We start from the raw sequence: 5,724 nt of genomic DNA, 5'->3' as shown, positions 1-5,724 counted from the left end.
TGTTGCTTTCTTTTGAAACAATGTATTTTTGTAAGGGTATTATTAGTCTTTATTTTCCTTCTTAATTTAGTGGAAAAAAACCAGTAGTTTTTGAGCAAACCTGTTGCAGGTTGGGTTCTGGAAGCAGAGGCTGAGTTTGGAGTACAAGATGACTAGAGATCAATGAACCCGTGAGAGACAGGGGGAGGAAGCAGGGTTGGCAGAGGAAGAAGTCCAACTGCCAGGCAGCCCTGACAATGCTTTGGCCACCCTGGTGGGGGCTCTATTGTGAGCACTGCCCATAGAGTGTCTTCATCCAGCTGACAGGGGCTAAGCCATTACACATCTGCCCACCAGTCACAGGAGGTAGGTGTCCTAGGAGGAGAAAGAAGTAGGGCCAGGCAGCTCTCTGCTGCTGAGCCCACCCTGCAGGCGAGGGTGGGAGGCTGCCTGGGGCTGCACTCTCTCAGAGATGGGCAGCAAGTCCTTCTTGAAGGGGAATCTGGCCAGCAACCTATCCCCTTCTCTCTGTGGTTCAGATGTAGGCACATGTTCTTCAGTCCTCTCCAAAATATCTTCTCAGTCTTCACCCTCCCCTGCCTTGATGCCTCCCACCTAGACTGAGCTGTTTCTGAGGATTCCTTAATACCAACTGGTTCATTCTCCTCAAAGCCCAGACTTTTCCATATAAACATTTCCGTTTGCCCCTAGCTAATGAAATTGTAGTCATCTGGGTTTCCAGGTTTCTTCACTGTATAGGTATTATTTTTCCATTTGTAAAAACAAGAAACTTGTAGTAGATACTGTGAGACTATGTAAATATCGTTTCTTATCAAATTTTCCTTCACCCAATTTGGTGAGCATAATGATTCTTGCCTAAATCTATTTTTACTCATACGGTTTTTAAATCATGATTTTCTAATTCTATTAGTGCTATTGTATTTACTAATCAGTATTCTACTGTATAAAAGAACTTTTACTTTCTTCCCTTATACTTAATGTATTATCTACTGTCAATGTGAACTCATGGGTTCTTGTTTTATTTATTCTCTTATTTTTATTTGCCTTGATGCTCAAATTATTCCAGATCTGGTCAGTGAATGACCCTTCATTTTTTATATTCCTCATCATTTTTTATTGATTTGAGAGAGAGAGAGAGAGAGAGAGAGAGAGAGAGAGAAAGAGAGAGAGAGAAAGAATTTGTTGTTCCACTTATTTATGCATTCATTGGTTGATTCTTGTATGTGCCCTGACCAGGGATCAAACTTGCAACCTTGGTATATTGGGACAATGCTCTAAACAAAGAGCTACCCAGCCAGGGCTCCTCATCATTTTTTGAGAACTTATTTTCTGGCATAGTGTTCCAGGCTCATCTTGTATTTTCCCAGCCCTAGCATTTGAATAAGCCACTTTTTTTTCAAGAACCCCTGGTTCATGTTTGTGGAGAATCGTAATTAGAAACCAAGATCTAGAATCAGGCATTTCTCATTGCAACTGAGTGATTGAGTGTCCCTGAAATAATAAATTATACTGATACCTCTAATTTGAATTTGACCTAGGTTCTTGCTTGCCTTCCCCATTCCATGTTTGTACTTCCATCTTCTACCTTGCTCTAGCTCCCAAGACCTCACTATATTCACTTATTTGCACAATTCTGAAATACCCACAAAATTATTTCATAATATTCATACCATTATAACAAACCTATTGAGTAGAATTCAAGATTTGTTTAACATTATTTTTCTTTAAATTGAAGTAAAAGTAATATGTTCTGAACGTATTTGGGGTGCTAGCTTAAAGACAGACATATAGATCAGTGGCGTAGAATAGAGAGCCCAGAAATAAACCCTCACATATATGGTCAAATGATTTTCAACAAGGGTGCCAAGGCTATTCAATAAAAAATGGACAGCCCAGCTGGGCATGGTTCAGCAGTTGAGCATTGACCTAGGATCCAGGGAATCGCAGTTCAATTCCCCGTCAGGGCATATGCCTAGGTTCCACAACCCCAGTTGGGGGCATGCAGGAGGCAGCCCATCAATGACAACTCTCTCATCATTGATATTTCTATCTCTCTCTCTCCCTCTCCCTTCCCATCTCTGAAATAAATAAATACGCACATACATAAATAAATAATACATAAAATTAGTCTCAAAAGAAAAAGTTTTAAAAAGAAACTTTTTTCAACTTTTTTCAAAGTCTTTTCAACAAATGGTTCTGGGAAAACTGGATATTAATATGTAAATAAATGAAGTTGGACTCTTACTTTATGCCATATATAAAAATTAACTCAAAATGGATCAAAGCCCTAAATGTAAGACCTAAAACTACAACACGCTTACAAGCAAACATAATAAGAAAGCTTTATGATATTGGATTTGACAGTGGTTTCTTGGATATCTCACCAAAAGCATGACAAACAAAAGAAAAAATAGATAAATTAAACATTAAAATTACATGCTTTTGTGCATCAAAGAAAATTGGCAGAATGAAAAGGCAAAGGATGGTGTCAGGAAAAATATTTGCTTACCATATATCTGATAAGGGATAAATATCCAAAATATATAAAGAACTCCTACAAAACAACAAGAAAAAAACAACCCAATTAAAAAATGGACAAAGGCCCGGCTGGGCATGGCTCAGCGGTTGAGCGTCGACCTAGGATCCAGGCGATAAGGGTTCGATTCCCGGTCAGGGCACATGCCTGGGTTTCAGGCTCAATAAATTACTCTCTCATCATTGATGTTTCTATCTCTCTCTCTCCCTCTCCTTTCCTCCCTCTGAAATCAATAAAGATATATTTTTTTTTAAAAATGCACAAAGGACTTGAATAGACATTTCTCCAAAGAAGATACACAAATGGCCAATAAGTACATGAAAAGATGCTCAAGATCATTCATAGTCAGGGAAATGCAAATCAAGACCACAATGAAATACCACCTCATACCCATTAGGACAGCTATATCCTAATTGAGGAAAAAAAGAAAATAAAACAGGTGCTGATGATGGGAAGAAGATACCTACTGAAAAGGGCTCCTGGTGGCCAACTGGGCTCAATTTTAAAAGCAGAACCTAGCTACTGTTTCTAAACAGGGGCTTCTCAGACAAACCACACTTCAGGGAGAAGCCTGCACTGAACTGTGTTCCTGACATCTGAGCCAGTGCTTATAAAGGAGTTCCTGGAATTATATTTGAACCAATAGGACCCAGGCTTTCCCCATCCAGTTGGAGATGCACAGCTCTATTCCCATCAGCAACTTCACTGACCAATCCAAGTGGCTCCCTTCTGACTAATCAGGATAGTGCTTTTTGGACCAATCAAATGGAGTCCTTATTTGCATGAGGATAGGCCAATCAGGGCTCAGGGGTGGGGACTTCTGTCTATATAAGTCAACCCCACCTGATTCAAGAGTGCACCTTCCCTTTCCACCAAAGGCTACAGGCAGTGTTTCCTGGCTGAATATAAAACACCAAGGAGGTCTCACTGGACCAGAACTGGCAAGAGCAATTGGAGCAGAGTAGGGCAGAGTGGAGAAGACTGGAGTAGAGCAGACCAGGCAGAGCAAGGCTCGTTAGAGCTCTCTAGCTGGAAAGGGGCCTAGCCCCAGGGCTGCCTTGCCCCAGGGCTCCCTCACCCCAGCGCTGCCTCATAGCCATGCTGTTCTACAGCAGTGCTGTCTCTTGAGTTGTAACACTGTTGAGCTGTTCTCATAGTTGTGCTCTTCTCACAGCCATGCTGTATCACAACTGAACTGTTTGCACTAAAGTTTTCTTCTTCACCACAACCCAAATTGGGGATTCCTGTTCATGTTGAATTGGGCCAGTAACTGCTGGTTGACAGCCAGGATGTGAAGAGGTTGGAACACTTGTGCACTGTTGATGGGAATGTGAAAAGGTACTGTTGCCATGAAAAACAATGTGTCTGTTCCTCAAAAAATTAAAAATAGAATTACCATATGATACAGCAATTCCACTTCTAATATATACTTAAAAAATTAAAGCAAGGCCTCAGATATTTGTACACCCATGTTTAGAGCAGCATTATTTGTAATTGCCAAAAGGTAGAAGCAACTCTATTGTCCCTTGACTTATTAATGGATAAGTAAATGTGGTATATACATACAATTAAATATTATTCAGCCTTAAAAGGAAGGAAATTCTGTCCTCGCCTGGAGGCTCAGTTGGTTGGAGTGTGTCCCGTACAGCAAAAAGTTTGCAGGTTCCATTCCTGGTCAGGGCACAGCTCACATACCTAGGTTGGGTGTTTGATCCCCAATTAGGGCTGATACAGGAGGCAACCTACCGATATTTCTTTCTCACATCTCTCTCTCACTCTCTCACTCTCACTCTAAAATAAATAAAAAACATATCCTTGTATGAGGATTAAAAAAAAGGAAGGAAATTCTGACACAAGCTTCAAAATGAATTAACCTTGAGGACATGATGCTAAGTGAAACAAGCCAGTCACAAAATAACAGATATTGTATGATTCCACTTATATGAGGTACCTAGAGTATTCAAATTCACAGACAGAAAGTAGAAAGATAGTTGTCTAAAACTGGGGGCAATGTGAGGTTGCTGTTCAATAGATATAAAGTTTTAGTTTTGCAAGATGAGGAGAGTTCTGGAGATGGATACTGGTAATGATTGCATAACAATGTGAATGTACTTAATACCACAAATGTATACACTTTAAAATGGTAAGTTGTATGTTACCATTTTAAGTTGTATATATTTTGTAAGTTGTAAGTTGTATATACTTTTTCCACAATATAATTTGAAAAACTTCCTCAGGCAAATCACTTTACTAATTAGAAACAGGTTCATTTGTTACTGTTTTCATTTAGTTTGAGATTGCCTCTTATCCTTGTGGGTTTTCTTTTATTGGATATGTAGTACATTAATATGAATCTGCTGACCTTAAAAATAAAAGTCAGTTATTTTACCAGAGAAAAAAAAAAGGGTTTATTTAGGAACAGCAAAGAATTGCAATTTGGGGCAAGCAAGCTATAGCAAAAGCCATAGGCAAATTGAACAAATAAAGGAGAGGAATGTTATTTTTTGGAAAATAGGAGGAAGTTAGGTTGGGTTATTTTGAACAAAAATCCATTGGAGAAAAGCCAGACTTCAGGGAGGTGACAGTTTCGTATTGGCTGAGTTGCTGGGGTAGTCAGTTTCTTATAAGAGCTATTGTGTACATCTTTTTCTGTTGGGGCTTATAAATTGATTATTCTTTCCTGTTGATAATTCCTCTGTTGGGGCCTGTGATTGATAATCCTTCCTTTAATTGACATCAAGTGGTGCTGTGTGAGAGCTCCCCATTCTGACCTCCCAACTTCATTTTTAGTGGGTTTTTTCCCTTTATTAATTTTTACAGATCCAAAAGTCAATATTGAATAGAAGGTGTATTCAAGGACATATCCCTCCTTCCCCATCCTATTAACCCCATCCCCTCAACTCCATTGTTCAACTCCAATTTCATTAGTTTTTGTATTATCATTCTTGTGGGGTTTTTTGCAAAATTATACACATTGTGTATGTGTTATTTTATTTATTACAGAAAAAGGTAGCATTCCACATATATTCTTTTGCATTTTTCACTTAAAATGTATTTTGGAAATTAATCCTTTTTAGTTCATAGAGATTTTCCCCATTTTTTTTTACCAGTTTGCAGTAATTCATACCATATGCATACCATAATTTATTCAACCTACAGTTACTATTTTTATTTATCTTGATGCTCAG

This window comes from Miniopterus schreibersii (assembly GCF_964146895.1).
Source record: "Miniopterus schreibersii genome assembly, chromosome: 9".
NCBI lineage: Eukaryota > Metazoa > Chordata > Mammalia > Chiroptera > Miniopteridae > Miniopterus > Miniopterus schreibersii.
This window is presented reverse-complemented; position numbering follows the sequence as displayed.